This window comes from Maniola jurtina, chromosome 3, assembly GCF_905333055.1.
Source record: "Maniola jurtina chromosome 3, ilManJurt1.1, whole genome shotgun sequence".
NCBI classification, from domain to species: Eukaryota; Metazoa; Arthropoda; class Insecta; order Lepidoptera; family Nymphalidae; genus Maniola; species Maniola jurtina.
In genome coordinates this window covers 10,924,583-10,942,231 of record NC_060031.1, presented here as the reverse complement: position 1 = coordinate 10,942,231, position 17,649 = coordinate 10,924,583, and the positions used below count along the sequence as shown (strand labels likewise).

General features: G+C 36.7%; 1 protein-coding gene across 1 annotated transcript in view; it reads left to right on the top strand.

The window, feature by feature from the left end:
* The window catches only part of LOC123880801 (ecdysone receptor), a 319,231-nt gene that overhangs the window by 2,285 nt on the left and 299,297 nt on the right, over window positions 1–17,649 (top strand). The window contains exon 2 of the mRNA XM_045929120.1: window positions 11,417–11,637. The gene's annotated coding sequence lies outside the window, so the exon portion shown is untranslated. The remainder of the gene's footprint in view (window positions 1–11,416; window positions 11,638–17,649) is intronic.

The following is a 17,649-nucleotide window of genomic DNA, read 5'->3' as shown; positions in this document are numbered from 1 at the left end:
ATAGGAAAACTTGTAATAAAGAAGATGGTGTGAAACGAACTGCAAGTAGTTCAATTACGTAGTTTTTTTTGAAACTAGCTCCATCGGCTGCTAAGAAGTTTTGTGAAATACTTCAACCCCTCGTGGGAAGTGGTTTCTCAGTTTCATCCCAATGCCCGAAAACTTTGCTTTCGCTTGTCTAATTTACAAAATTATATGTTTAACTTTGTAATAAATAAGTTTTTCTATTGCGCTCCCAAGCGCGGTGCTCTGCATAGAAACGTAATTTAATTCTCATTTGAATATTAACCAATCAAACTTAATCATTGATATAGAATAGTAAAACTCATATCGCTTAACTCAATTAAATTCTGTAAATACGTTCTCATTGATACAAAAAGGCCTACTTATTAAACTTAGTTGTGACGGTAGAATTATTTTACGGGATCTTATGCAGTATAGGTAATATTTGTTTATCAGTTTTATACTATAGTATAATCTAAATTCTGGACTTCGTCTGTGTTGGCGTTAGCTGGCGGGCGTGCTCAGCCTTTTTGGAGTGTTTTTTTTTCTTGCTAAAACTGACTGGAAAGCGCTCTAAGGAGGTGCCGTGCGTATGTCGGCGAGCGCCGGCACAGACGGGGTCCATACTTATATAGTTTAACTAACTTGTTACAAATAACTACATACTTGACATTGGCTAATCTTTGTAAAGCCAGACGAGAGAGAAAAAAAAAATCTAAATTCTAGACAGATTTAGTTCTTTCAATAATTGTAGTTACTCTATTTCTTTTATTGAGTTGAGAAAATTTGTGCCGCGCTCCGAATGGAACGTCCGATGGCTTCGATATCCGGGAAAAGGTTTTTGTTTTGTATTGGCTCGAAATCAAAAGATATCTCATTGTACTTTGTTGTCCATATAACAATGGTACAATAATACACAGATTTATTTCGGAGCAATTAAAAAAGCATCATACTTATTTTACGTTTTATCTTATTAATCAATAGTAAGTCAAACAAGTGTAAATTAAAAATTTATAACACTCCCGACAAGTGAAGGTTACAGTAACTAGAAAAGAGCCGATAACTTTCAAACGGCTGAACCGATTTTCTTGGATTATAGCTAAGAACACTCCGATCAAGCCACCTTTCAACAAAAAAAACTAAATCAAAATTGGTTCATTAGTTTAGGAGCTACAATGCCACAGACAGATGATACACAGATACACACATCAAACTTATAACACCCCTCTTTTTGGGTCGGGGGTTAAAAATTGTAAGTGAACACGTGCCATCTCCGCCTGCATCATCACTTCCGATCACGTGCAATATTTATAAAGAGGAACTTCCTATTCAACAGGGAAAGGCGAAATAACGTTGATTCCGTGTTCTGTCAGCCACACTTGTGCAGTACCTACGCGACAGTTCGAGATGGCAATCGGGTTATGAGGCGGGGGGGACCCACACACCCGCACATCCGTTCAGTGCTTTCTGAAATTAGCGCTTTGAAACAGAAAAAAGTGGCAGAATATTATTTAACTGTTTAACCCGTTCTGGCTTCTTCAGTTCTCGCGCGAAAATATAAATCTTTATTCACTACCCGTAGGAATTAAAAAACTCAGCTTCATACCTTGTCTACCTTACAAATGACAATGGGCAAGATATACATATAGTTCGAAGACCCATAGACATTGGGGTCTAATGGTGCTGAAATTGCGACCTTGCACCGGAATGTGCAGCGTTGGCAGATCCCCTCATCGGTGGGCAGACGGCTTCAGGCGAGTCATAGGGAGACGTTGAATACAAGTAGTAAGATCGCGGGTGTAGAATTTCCTGCGAGAGATTTATGGCCAGAAGTGGACGTCTATCGGCTGACAGCGACGACAACAAAGACAAGAAACGATATTTTTGGTTCAGGTCCTTTAATAACGTTTTATATTTTATAGCCTATCTAGCGGATACCCGGCGGCATGTGTTACTAGTTTACTACGCTAAAAATGACTGTGTTTTAATGGTCTAAAACCATCTTCGCATTATTGCCTTTCTAATAAAATTGGTTTGGGGCGCATCGATTGGATGGTTTCAGTTTATAACGAACATACGTAGAAGCATTTTTCGTGTTTTATAGGTACACCTGTAAGTTTTACTAACGTAAGTAGCTTACATGATTAACTTACGTCTTTACTCATGTAAATACTCTTATAAGTGTCATTTACCTTAGTGAATTTGTCGTCAATCAAAACCGTAAGCTACTTACGTGAGCAAAACTTACAGGTGTAATCGCGGCCATAATATATTAGGATTTAGTGCCTTTGCTTTTTGTTCGTTTCTACATATTTCTAGTTACGAAACCAAAGTTATTTTTGACAAGCAATTCTCTTTGAAGCGAACATACAAACGTGGCACCTCATTGTTACCTTGTTAGCAACTTGCTATTGTTTACTGCTCACTGAAGGCGAAATCAAATAAATACAGCAAATTATATATTTCGGTCACAATGAGAAATCCCACACAATGGTCTCCGAATTACCGATAACTTCGATTGAAATTCCTGTTTTCAAAGCTAGGGGGGTATAGTATAGTCTGTCTCGGATTCTTTATGTTGCGAAGATTGATATTTTGCTACTAAGAACTGGTAGCGTTTTTTAAGCTTTCGTACCCGAAAGGTGCCAACGGGACTTCACTATCCGTTCGTCCGTTGAGTCCAAGTTCGAGACGTTATAGATCCAGACTCCAGAGTCACTCATGTATCACCGCGATTATACGAGTATCGCTCTGTGAAGATTGACCTATAAGGGCCGGCGCACATATGGCGGAGCGCAGCGCAGAGTATTTTTCACAGTCAAAATATTATCGACATTGTCCTCATTGATATAATATCTAAAATCAATTGTGCATCCGTGCGGATACTCGCGCATCCGCGCGCAGTCCCGCGTGTGCTCGCGCATTCTCTGGTAGAAATTCGCGTAATGTGTCACGCGGTTAGAAACCTTCGCGGGCAGGCTCTGCGCTGCGCTCCACCATATGTGCGCCGGTCCTAAGAGTTTGAATTTGGTGGCACGACGAGACTATCGCCGCGATACGGTCGCCCGTGGAGATGTGGCCTTAGCTGTTTTATCCTCTAACCAAAGAAAGTGAGAATGCGAGCCTAAAATCTCGACTGTATCTTACATTACATTTTGTATCCACTGCTGACTGTACCAAAGGTTTTATTGCGAGGTACCTCTCTTGGTGGTGGTGTTTATTAGACAGTAAAACAATTACACAGGAGCTAAAAGTGTCACCATAAAGATGAAGACGACGAAACGACTGCAATTCTGCTGCTCGTAATGGTTCAGTAAATACATGTTAGATGTCGCTAGTTTTAACACCACAATCCAACTGGCTTATGCGCTAATAGACTAAAAAAAAACGTAACACAAAATATTTTTATTATCTTTCGTAACATCCTAACTTTATACCTACATAGGTACTATATCTAAGTATAATACCATTAATTAATTAAAATAAACTTCGACATGTAGGTATAGGTAGCTACTTACAATCACACTTCACGCTAATATTATAAAGGCGAAAGTTTGTGTAAGTGTGTGTGTGTATGTGTGTTACTCCTTCACACAAAAACTACTGGACGGATTTGGCTGGAATTTGGAATGGAGATAGATAATATCCAGGATTAGCACATTAGCTTTTTATCCCGGAAAATCAAAGAGTTCCCACGGGATTTCGAAAAACCTGAATCCACGCGGACGAAGTCGCGGGCATCATCTAGTAAAAAATATTTTACTTTTACTCTAAAATGATCAATGACGAATTTTTGTCTGGTCGCAATAAAAACCATAGGTGACCAATATTCCCTTAATAGGTACAATATTGAGGATCTGCTTTTCACTAATAAAGCCTTGCGAATGTCTTGAAAATATAACTAAAGGCTCTATTAATCGATCGTATCAAGTTAGAGCGAGTAAATTTGTGCGCCAATTAATTTCAGTGACAAATATCGGACAATAAGCCGATACTATCAATCTCTTGGGAGTCTCTAATTGGATCCTACGAAGGGTTTGACCGTGAAGGTGAAGGTCCGGGTAAAATGTTACAATTTATTAGATCCTGATTCATTATTTTTATACGCGTGTAAGTATTGTTTGTAAGCGTTAAGTATTATTTTATTTTAGTTCTTACACGTCCTTACAAAACCGGTCAAGTGCGAGATGGACTCATACACGAAGAGGAAATACTGGAAATAGTGAATACATGGAAAGAGTGACGGAGAGACCCCTCTTAAGTAGGTATATGGCATTTAGTTTTATCAATATGTATCTATATTACTGAGCCATTGACCGCACCGCCTAATGTATTCCTTTCAAATTCAACACCATTGTGAGACAATATAATATATCGACACAAAAACTCGAAGACAAAAAGATACATTGAAGAGAGCTGTCCTCTAATACACCTTCAAGGTTAGGTTTTGTGTTATTGATACCTAAAATAATGCTAGCGCGCAAATGAACGAATCATTGTACAGAAGTGATACAATTTCTGAGTAGCCTCAGGCCAATCAGCATGAAGTTGAGCAAAACTGAGGCTACTCAGATGCATCCAAAGTCTGACAAGGTCGTCCATCTGGACTAAGTATAAATAAATGGACTCGACTGAATCCCTTTGGAGCACAACAAAACACCGATGAAATGACTATACCTCGATAAATTAATTTGCCCCATGGTGTGACGTGCCTCTTGCCAACTAAGCGTTTCTTTTCAACTTTTATTTTAATTTGTGAATAAATAATTAATTATTATTTTTATTTGCAAGAACGATGGTACAAAAAAGATGGAAGTATAAATTAAAGCTAGTCTTATCGAATTACTGTACAACTCATAAATGGTGACAAGAATACTGGCTTCATTTCCTCGCTGGACAGCCAGGCTGATCCGTTGCGCAAAAAATGAGCTACCTATCCCTTCTGTCACCAGATGAGGCTATTAATCGCGGTGAAATGTAATTTAGTCAAAGTTAACATTCGACTAAATTAATCGTGAACGAGAGATCAACATTTAAATGAAGTAATTAAATCAAATTACAAGCTTTGTTTTAGGTATATATTGAATTGTTTCATTAAAAATAATACAAAATTCTGATTGTAAAATGTAACACCTCCTGAACACCTCTAATTATTTAGATATCATTTTTTTTTTCATTTTCATCTGTGTAACACAATGGAAGAGTGCGTCAAGCAATCAAATCACCGCACAGACGTAATTAGCAAAACTTCGTCCTATATTCGTCCTTTCTCAAAAATTAATTAGGAAATTCCAACTTTGCACTCCTATGTACTCGAAATACGCTCATAAATCAGCTATGCTTTAATTCAAATCATTATCTGAGAACAAAGCAGGCCCATTTAGCTGCAAAAAGTTCTAGTTCTTTTTCAACACATAATAGGGCTTCCAGAAAATATTCAGCAAATTGTGTGCTTAGCGTAGCGCCCGTGCATTCGGATTCCGTCTCGGTCTGCTTTAAATTCCTCTCTCAACAAGCGAGGAAAATGTTGCTTTGACACGTTTTTAAAGACCCGAGACTTGTAATTTAACATTACTTTGCTCGAGCGGTTTTGCTTGTGTTATTTGAATTTTTCACTGGGAAAATTTCGTACCTTTATTTTTTGCGATCCCCTTGCAATATTTCATGTAGACGAAACTCTAACTTACCGTGATATTTTAAAGTTCATTTTAGCCACACTATAACTACCTACTCATATTATAAAAATGCGAAAGTGGGTTTGTTTCTTCTTCAATCACGCTGCATTTTTTGCATGGATAGAGGAAAAATAAGAGACATAGAATTTTTAACCCCTATAATCAAGGAGGACGGGATCTCATGAGATTTTTTAAAACCAAAATTCACCCAGATCAAGTTGCGCACATCAGCTAGTTTTAAATCTCTCGAATCAGAATATTTTTTTTTCGAATATAGAATTTTGATATGTAAGTGCGTCGGTCGTCATTGTCGTTTCAATCGACATACATTCACAGCACGAGGAAGATCGTTTGCGAGCTTCGATTTGGTATTAACATATACCTAATTGAAGCTTGCACCTCCAGAAAACCTAAATAAATCTTAGGTATTACTTAGATCGAATGTAGTCCAAACTTCATAAATGACGTTGGAGTTGACGTTTTTTAAATGTAATGATTTGGTTTGTGTGTGTGTTATTTTATGTGTGCCTAGTGGGAGATTTTTAACCTATTCGATCGCGTAAAAGTTAACTGCGTTTTGTATGGAATTGAAACAGCGCCATCTAGTAACAAGAAGATGGCGCTGTTTCAATTCCATACAAAACGCAGTTAACTTTTACGCGATCGAATAGGTTAAAAATCTCCCACTAGGCACACTGATCTAATGGGATGACAATTTTTGTTGCTGCATTGAAATTTATGTCCTTATTGAGCTATAGTTTCCTTCAAGTATCGTAGCTATTCCTATTTCCTTAGCAACCTCGTAAAACTACATCGCCTCTTCGGTGGACAAACTGCCTAAGAGAACAAAAACTCGAAATCACTTATCTCTTAAGAAAAACATTTAAATTCCAAGGTTATTTGCGAGGCAATCCGTTTATATCCACATCTTAATTTCATTCGAATGTTTCTTCACGAAACCCGCTACCGATTTAATGAGCCTTGCAAAAAATGGCTGACCTATCTACAAAATGGATTTATTGCCTATATAAAAGGAAGGATTGATTTACAGGCACCATTTCTTTCCATTTCATTACGGTACACAATATTTTAATGAGGTTACAAGGCCTTTATACCATCGTAAATATGGCTTAATGTCTAGAATCCAGGTTGTTTTTAATGTTCGTCGAAAGAAAAAAACGCCATGCCTATTTTTAAAAGCACCAATAAACCTGAACTTTTCTTAAAACACCATATAAAAGGTCAGTCAAATAGATAAATCGTATAGATGTTTAGGTATGTTCTAAGCTACTTACAATGATCTGATGAAATAATATTTTTTTTAATTCAATTTTCAATACCGACACAAAAAAATTGTGATTTTTTGACTTTTACTATCTTATCATACAATAGGTTATTTCTAAGAAGAATTGCTAATGAATAGGTATGGTAGTCTAGGAACCAGTGTAAAAACATCAGATTTCCATCCATCCCGTCAATCTATTTAGTCTATTTATCGTCTTGTGATGTCTAATAAACCCTCACTTGTGACTATGAATATTCTCGATGGTCAGGTCAAATGACCTAATTTCTATTGGATCAGTCAGAGCTTAGACGAAAATTTTATTAGCACTGCTTTGAATAGAGAAAGCATATTTTTTTAATTAATCAAATTGTTAAACGTGACGTGTCCTTCTTAAATAAATGAACGTTGCAAATTGCTTTTAAACACTAAAATCTAGGTCGCAATAATTAAAATTTCACATGTAACTCAGAAAACCGAGTCACAAAATAGCGTGGAATGTGAAGCGGCCGCGAAAAAAAAGAAAATTTAAGTATCTAACTTTCGTGCTAGTTTCACGAGTGAATTTAAGATTGTCTCAGGAAGCTCAATAGCGTCATTACTAACACGTTTTAAGACAAGCAAAAAACTTTGATAACTGCAGTGCTAGCACAATTAGTGCGACATATCTCTCTCACGGCTTTTCGTTGAAAGAGCTGCGAGAAAGCTTGTCGCACTGACGCATTATATACCTCGTGGACTGCTGTTTTAACTACACCCATTTCAGCTTTTATCAAACACCTTAAAATTTCTTACTTGCTCTCGATGCATAGGTAATTTCGCAGTGACCTCTACTACCTAATACTACGCTGGACTTGCGGTTGTCGACCTGTTTTTAAAGCAATGCAATTTTCGACATTTTTGCGTTAGTAACAGCAATGCAGTGAGCGTTTATGTGGGCGTACTCGGAACTAAATATTTGTGATGAGACATCTGTCAACATAGTATCAATTACTCAAAGAGACAACTGTCAATACAGTTTTGGCACAAAGTGACAATTTTAATTCCCAATATGCTCGATGGGGTGCTTTGAATCGGCACAAAAAATAACTCTCATTTTGTAGGGCACACACCTGCCTACGTAGTACGTACCTACTTGAGTCTATCCATTCCAGTCTAATGTTGAGATTCGTCGCTTATAGGGTGATTGGGGTAACTGTGTCAGTCATAGAGTCAGTCAATATCGCTATATCATATACAATTTTATTGAGGCAAATACTAATGACATTGGAATCCGTGTTTGTCAACTAATGAGTTAACATGTTTGCATTGCTGACAGCCCTAGGCTCGTGCGGTAGCATTCATCAGTCATCGGCCTGGGCTTCCGGCTGTGTTTCATAGTTCAATGCCTCGCCAGATTTGCGTCTCGATGGTCGACCTTCATAACATTCGGCGCATAGATGCTGTCCTTTAACAAGATCTCAAACGATTTTTTCATTCAATTGCGTTCTTTGATTCACATTTCTGATCATGTTAACGACTTCAGTCCTGTGCAACCAACAAAAGACGCTTTGTACTTGAAAGCCATTGACGTAGAGTCAAGAGTCGTTACTTTCGTATTCGATCGGTGATCAAGGGTATAGCATGTCAGTTTACATTTCGGATTCGTACTTTTATTTATAATTTAGTGTTTTATTTTTCTGCAAAACTAACATCTCGTTTTATGCATGACTCATCATCAGCTGTATTGGTTTTACGAAGTTCATTTTAAAGTCGTATCCAAGCGATAATTAGCACGCCAGTAGGTACTTGATATTTTTTCAGGTTTTTTACGCAACGGAGTGTAGGTACAATGTCGTGTTGATCTCTATTGACTGATTAATAGTTTTGGTATAGTGTACCTACACATACAAATTGTCAATCATATTGATGCCAAGTTTTCTCAACTACGATTCTTGCAAGTTGCAATTTCACCTGCTCCAAAATAGAATATTCAAAAATAAACTACAATGTTATTAGTGATGCTACTTAGGTACAATATATTTTACGTACCTAATATAAATAAATCTATGTTCTCTCGCATCTTCGCCTTTGTGATTTCAACCGTCAAAACTTGCAAAATTTTGCGGCTATCAGTCTTTCATCTAAATTCCTCATGAAATAAAACACCGTTCTATAGAAAAAAAAAACCGGAAAGTACTTTAAATATAATTTTTTTAGTTTTAAGTACTTAATTGGAGATTTTAATAGATTTTTCTGTAGATTTCTTTATGCTGATAATTATAAATTCCCAAAATGGCATGTTATTGTTTTTTGTTTACTAAAATAGTTGGTTTTTAAAACGCTATAACATAACGTTGCTTTATTACCATCTCATTCCCAGTTGAAGTGAGCAGTGATAAATCTTTTATTCTTCTCACATTTTTGCTTAGTTTTGGTCTCTTAAATAAAGATTATGCAGGTGATATTTACAATCGCAAAGAGTAATAAACGTTAACCTTGAAATTTTTAAAGGAAGATAATTTATGCAAGCTGACATGATGGATCACTTTAAATGTTGTTAGCTGCAAGTTTCAGACAAAGACATGCTAATTAAGAAAAAAAATGGCACTCGGTCGAATAAAATTTTGCTTATTAGGTACCTAATTTAAAAACTTTATTTGATAGTATGGACTGTAGACAGATTTAAAATTAAACTAATAAACATTGCCTCATGCATTCATTTAAGAAGCGAGAAAAAAAATTATGGTATGTTCTCTAGCAACGAGATATTTTCTTCATGTAGAGCTGCTGGTGTGATTGGCTGAATTCATGATATATATCCTTGCTGCAACAATACATTTCAGCCAAAAATGAGAGAGTTTCGATTGATCAGGGGTGATTTCGATCATCACACTGGAGCTGTCAAATTACAGCGGTAGGCTCCCTGTATACATTACATGCCACTTTTACTTCATAGTAAAAGTGGCATGTAATGTATCTTATTATTACTCCTTCTCCTCTTATTACCCTTTCTATTACTCTATCTAGGTTACATTGATACTTACATTGATTACCAAAGATGCAGTGAGTTCATATGAGATTATATTATTCTAGTGGTTAAATATAAAATCATAGTGATGATTTATCTCCTGGCATTTCAGTTTATTATACCAGTTTTTTCCCCTGTGTTCCTCCTCAGTCCTCGAAGTGTGTGTTGCTAGTAAGGTTGCTAGTGATAGCGTATGGATCCGAGACATGATCGCTAACCATGGGCTTCTTGGCTTGGGAGATAGCTATTCTTGGAATTTCTCTACGAGATCAAATCAGAAATGAGGAGATCTGTAAGAGAACCAGAGTTACCTACTGGCATAGCTCAGGGGCTTGCAAAGCTGAAATTGCAATGAGTGCTAGGCACATGCTTGGAAAAATCGATTGACAATGGGATTTCCAGGTTCTGGAATTGGGTCCTCGTATCGGAAAGCACAGAGTTGGAAGACACCGCACTAAGTGGACTCACGACAACAAACGAGTCGCAGGGAGCCTCTGATTCATGTAGCGCAAGGCCGAAGCGTGTGAAAGTCCCTACAAGAGACTATGCCCTATCCCCATGTCCAGCTGTGGGCATCAATCGGTTGACAATGATGATATGCCTTATACCACCTAATACTTTTCATGCATCGCTAATAGTACTGTAGGTATAGGTATTATACTATTATACTTGTCGATATTTCGAAGCGTCTGGCACTCCACTTCAACCTAGACGTTCAAATTACACAAATGATGATGGATGATGCAGGCGAAAATTGACCTTTCTGCTTTCTGGCTCAATCCCAAGTAATTGGAGACACAAAAAGTAGGCATATAACAATTGACTCTCCAGCGGCGCAGCTTCCGTTGCTATACAGTCCCAAATTTTCAATTTGCGTAGCCATCATCTTATTTACTCAGACGTGAATAAATTATTTTTTTATTGCACCGCTGCACCAGTCGCTGTCGATCATTGGTTTGACATTCAAACAGTCTAGCTAACTCATTGCACCGGCTGAACGATGTGACTAACAAAACTGAACCTTATGTCAACAACACACGTCCTCATTTTGTTCATGTCATTTTAAAAACTGCGTCCAGCATCCAACGTTTTCGGTTTATTACATTGTATACTTTACACCCAAGGGCAAGGGTACACAGTCTGTTTTTATTTGTTGGGCGATTCTTTGAAACTTTTATTGCAAATGTGGATGTTATGAATTCGTGGTCGAGTCTATTGTTTGTGAGCCATCACTTTCAAGATCTGCTCGCCACAATCAAAAATATTAAATGCTTAGATTTTAAGAACCACCACAAATGCTCAATTCGACATTGAACATCTTTTTTTTACTGCACAGTCCGAATTAAGATGTAATCTTTTTTCAACATCCCATACGAAGTTTGAACACGGTGCATTAATTATAATTTTTATTACTGACATAATAATTTGTTCTTTTTCTTGTTGCAGGTCTAAACCACCTTAAACGGCGAGGTGAATCGAATAATTTACAGCGCAATCTAAACGTAGAGCTCGTATAAATAAGATATGTTAAATTAAAAAGAAAACAAAACTGCCATCAGCAATAATTTAGTGTTATAGTTTTCTGTGTATAAGTTTAGATTAGTGTTAAAAGTGGAGAACGTAGCGGCAACCAAGAGAAACGCCGGGTTTGCCCCGGTCAATGAAAGGTGAGTTAACATTTCTTTTTTTTTTCAAATACATCATCACTTGCTAGCAGGTCTGATTGCAGCCAAGCGCTAGTCTATAAATAAATGAAAAACCATTTATAACATTATACTAGTTCATTTAAACCACCTGCAATAATTTAAGATTCAGACGTCATTCTTCTAAGGATTCTTTATTAGTTTTTTTGACTAAAACTATTAAACACTAATTAAACTGAGAAGTTTTAAGCTAATACACAGTTCTTAATTAATACTTAGACGCATATTGTCAAACTTATTTTATTATAATTAATAGTAACGGCCTTTGTTTTATAAAAATGTTTTGACCATGTATTTTACTTTTCTCTTTAACGTATCTACATAATATTTTTCCTGCTTATTGTTAGCTGATGTTTATTTGTTTGTTACTACCTATTACTGCATTACCACGTTTAGTAGCATTATGATAATAATATTTTTCGTGTACAAGAATTAAATCTGTTATGAGAAAACTCCAATGACTCCTGCTACCACTATTTACGTACTAATGTTTTGTTAAAAAAAACAAGATTATTTTAATTAAAGGAAATCCGCAGTGCGAGCTGGTCTGAGGTGTGATTAATTAGCTCCTTGCTCACGTAGGAGCTATCTCTGCTCATTATCTAGTCGGGGCAGGCACGATTTTGTAGATCTGACCGACGGAAAAAAGATATTTGCATATTAGTGGAGCTAGGCTTGTACCGCCCGAGATAACTGCGGGAGGCGGGTAGGGTTAAATTAATTATAAATACAGATTAAGTACATTTAAAACTAGAAGAAATACCAGTTCTGTTTTTTAATTGGATACATTTATTATTTAATCTGGATTTAATCTGCTATATTGGCTTGATGGAATTGAATATTATGTATTGATGATACCATAACTTAATATTTTGCTATTATGTATAGTGCGCGACAGGTAGAGATGACAATCGGAGTGGGGAATAGGGCAGGTGACGTGCGGGTGTGCGGGGCGTCCCCCACCTCACACCCCTATTGCCATCTCGACCTGTCGGGTGCTATAGTAGTTATGCGTCTTGTTAATTATAATACGAACGACCTCATTATTGCAATTTGAAAAAATTTAATCATGTTAATGGGGAAGATAGATTGCATTATACCTAGCTATGCAACGATCTCTATGTGTCTACCTACATATACCTGACTGTCTTTTGTCCATATTATATTTATCACTCACTGGCTATACGGAGGTTGAGGAATTTTAAGTGTGATAACCTAAACCTCAAACCTTAAAAAAATATAGAAGAAGAAGAGTGGCAAGCAACCACCCGCTCTAGTGTGTACTTCGCCTTATAAATTCCATTCAAGTGTAGATTAGCATTATATAAGAATAAAATAAATTAATAGGTAGAAATGTCAAGCAGGACTTCGTCTGTGTTGGTGTTAGCTGGCGGGCGTGCTCTGCCTTTTTGGAGTGTTTTTTTTTTTTGTTAAAACTGACTGGAAAGCGCTCTAAGGGGGTGTCGTGAGGTATGTCGGGGAGAGCCGGCACAGATGGGGTCCATACTTGTATAGTTTAACTAACTTGTTACAAATAACTACAAACTTGACATTGGCTAATCTTTGTAGAGCCAGACGAGAGAGAAAAAAAAAGTGACAATCAAACAATTTTTTGTATGCAAATTTTATTCACGGATGATGACTGAGCAGGTCCTTCTGCAAATATATCATCAGTGCTTGACGTTTTGTAGATTTTTTCATTGTCAAAGATTTTAAGTACTCATTACCGAGGGGTTTTTTCAATATTGGCACCGTATATTTATAATAATGGCCGTGAATGATGGATGAAATCATTTTGACTTATGACACTTTTTACGGTCGTGAGCTGCATTGTTACATTTCTGACTGAATTATGATTTTCGTATTTTTTTGTACGAATATATAGGTACCTGCCAAACATGATTCTAGATCAACGGGAAGTACTCTATTGGTTTTCTTGACAGACGCGACAGACGGACAGATGGACAGACAGACAGACAGACAGAGAGATAACAAAGTGATTCTATAAGGGTTCCGCTATTCGTTTTGAGGTACTGCGGAACCCTTATAGGATCATTTTGTTGTTTGTCTGTCTGTCCGTCTTAATCGAAGTCTGTCTAGTCCTAATTGAATATAAAAAAAATTGCATAGTACTTAGGTCTGCAATTTATTAAACTAAATTGCGTTGGTCGAATGGAACTGAATCGTTATATTTTACAAGTCTTACAAGCTCTTGATACTAAATAATTGAAGCGATTATTGTTGATCGTGCAATCTTACAGGCCACTTGTTCATTAGACTGCCTCGTACAATGACATACAAATTGTAACGACACCTTGTTTCAAGAATTCTGCATAAATTAGACGCAGCCGACATAATATACTCGAGCCAAGGCCATTTAGTTCTTACAAAAGTCTTAAGCATGCTCCAGCGTTAACTGTAACATAATGGTTATAGATTTTGTCAGATTTCGTATGAACTGATTTTTTATTTTCTACAAAATTGATTACAGTCATGAAAATCACACATCAATTCTACTAAATTTTGAAAATAATAATATGCACACTGGTTTTCTCTTTCAAAAGCTACCTATCGAGCATTCAACGATAAAATGAGTAAAGAAAAAAACCAGTAGGTATCAAAAACCAAATCAAAGAAACCCAGTATTGCAAGGAAAATCGCTTGAAGTTGAAATTATACGAATTGATACTTGTACTACAGATATGGAAGAAAAATTACAGTTCATAATAATATACTATTTTCTTACAATAATGCAACCATCATTCGCAAACAATGAGCAATGTCTTTAAACATTAAAAAGCACAGATCACTGAGCACTTTTCTGCACAAATTGATTCAACAGATCAAAATAAATAGGCAATTATTTTTGGAGTCAGCCATAGTAAAATATTGTGTACTTATGTTTTTTTTTTGTTGGATTCATTCTCCACTATCTCATCACGATTGTTATAAATACGAAAGTGTGTTTGTATGTTTGTTTGTTGAATTATCGTTCAACCACGCAGCAGACAACAGATCGACAGGATTTTTGCATGGATGGATATAATTAAAGTTTCGGGGAGTGAGTAGTGACATAGTTATTCATATCTCAGAAAATCTTCCGAAGAGTTCCCAAGGGATTTTAAAAACAAAAATCGACGCATCCGAAGCTTCATCTATTGATTCTATGTATTTATCAACTAATTGATGCCCGCTACTTCGTTCGCGTAGATATAGGTTTTTAGAAATCCCGTGGAACTCATTGATTTTCTGGGATAAAAAGTAGCTTATGTGTTAATCCAGGGTATACTATCTCCATTCCAAACAGCCAAATCTGTGCAGTAGTTTAGCGTGAAAGAGAAACATACATCCATACATACATACATCCATACATACATACATACATACATACATACATACATACATACCTTCAAACTTTTGAGTTTATAATATATTATTAGTAGGATATACTCAAGTTCACATCTAATTCCCCGCAAGAATGCACACCTAGAGACGATGGTGGTCGTGAACATGGAACAATATCGCATTATTCGCAATAACACATTGTTTACGTTGTGCGCGGTCACCGTGCACTTCGTGCTCGACTTGGCGGATAAAATCTCGATTGGAATCGAATGATGGCTCAATTGGAATCATATTTTTATAAAATTTTGCACAATATTTTCTATATTAAGTGTATATCTGCATTATCACTACCCATGGTAAGTTTTATAAAATTAGCCGATGCCCGCGACTTCGCCCGAGTGGATTTAGGTTTTTTGAAATCCTGTGGGAACTCTTTGATTTTCCGGGATAAAAGTAGCCTATGTGCTAATTCAGGATATTATCTATCTCCATTCTAAATTTCAGCCAAATCCGTCCAGTAGTTTTTGCGTGAAGGAGTAACAAACATACACACGCACACACATACACACAAACAAACAACACTTCCGCATTTATAATATTAGTGTGATGCGAAAGTGTATTTTTTTTGGATTATTATTGTAGAATAAAATCGCAAATGAAATCATGGGTATAGAGATAGCTTACATCCCAAAGATTATTATAGATATAAAGAGGTATAGGGTTCTTTTTGTCTCATAGGATTTGTAAAAACTAAAACTAACGCAGGCGAAGCCATGAGCATTATCTAGTCGCTAATATTTCTGATTTCAGATTTACCTATATGTATAGGTACTTACTTATCTCTTTATTTCTGACTGTATTTTTGTACTGTACATATTGTTTTCTGTCTTTTAGCTGCAGGTTTGAGTCCACCGCATTATTAGAATAATGTTAAGTAGATATATAAGAAACCTCACCATTATATGGTTTAATAGAAATTATAAGTGAAATTAGACAAGGAGTACCTAGTTCATGTGTAACACGTTACTACTTACTAAAGCTATAAAAAATACTTCTATGGTTAAGTTAAACGTATAACTAATGTGTTCTAGTAATTGGATCTACTCCTATTACGTTCCTACTCGGAGTTAATTGTTGATCGGTAATCGCAAAGCAAGTCATGATTTTACTCAATGAAGTGTTCAAACTCCGCCCACCTTTGTCATTGAGGCGCGCTTTAGCTCTACGAATAAACATACTAAGTTCAGAATGCCCCTGATCTCTATCGATAGTAGGTAATTCTAATTACGAGCTCAACGATTCCTATGCACCTAGTTTTTAACCCCCGACCCAAAAAGACGGGTGTTATAAGTTTGACGTGTGTATCTGTGTATCTGTCTGTGGCATCGTAGCTCCTAAACTAATGAACCGATATTAATTTAGTTTTTTTGTTTGAAAGGTGGCTTGATCGACATTGTTCTTAGGTATAATCCAAGAAAATCGGACCAGCCGTTTGAAAGTTATCAGCTTTTTTCTAGTTACTGTAACCTTTTTTAATATACACTACGGCTAAATCCGAACCAAAATTATTGCGGACTGCAACTCGTTTCAGTTTACAATTTGATGTGTACTGTCATGAAAGTTTCATAGAACACAATTTTTGTTTGAGATTATAACCCTTCTATAGAATACTAATTTAATTCAATGCTAATTATTATGTTTGTCTTGTTCCCCTACTGCATCTTTTGTCTGCATTTTCACTTCCATTTTTAGGATAGGCGTCTGTGTTCCAATAAAAACTATACAAGCTGAAATTTTCCGCATCATTTATAGTTGATCGCTACTATTTGCAAGTCGTAGCTTTTATGTCACTATAAAGTACCGTTGAAATCGACAGATTTCATAAAAAAAATTCAAATCGAATTTTAGTAAAGATTAATCTGCCATATTCTCCAAATCACAATCTAAGCCACATAGGCCATACAGTTGGATAATCACATTCGTGCACCATATTGGTACCCATCATAAACCAGATACGTAGTACCTAACTTCCAACCTACACCGAAGGTTTCCTAAGTCCGATAGGCAATATTATCCTTAAACATCTTAATGGGTGCTTGGCGTAAAAGCTCAGCTGCGGTTACTCTGATAGACCCTTTTACCGACCCTTTCGCTATCAAACTGCTGGCTTATTACAACTCGACACGAAACGAGGTGCTATGTAGATGGCATGAAAGGTCGCGCTGACCCACATACAAATATCGAATATAATTGCTACATACCCGTGTATCATCAATCGATCTATGTATAGCGGTTTGGCTGACCGGGCGGCTGCATCCGAAATAGTCGTGCATCTTCGTGCGCGCTCGTAACTAGATCGTTCGCCTTTTTCAATCTTGTAACACAAACAAAAAGGTCAGAAGCCGACGACCTAGTTTCCGAGCAGCGAACACAAAGGTCACCCAGACATCGGCCCGGGAAGCGCTTGATAACGTTGGCAAGGCTGAGCGATGCACGCAAATGTTTGCTTTAGTATTACGCAAGTCGATTCTTCGACTCGATCACGCGAGTATCGACAACCCACCTATATCAAAATAGCCTGAGTAGTTTCCGATTCCACGGAAATAAGGCGGCGATTTCAAGAACCGTGTT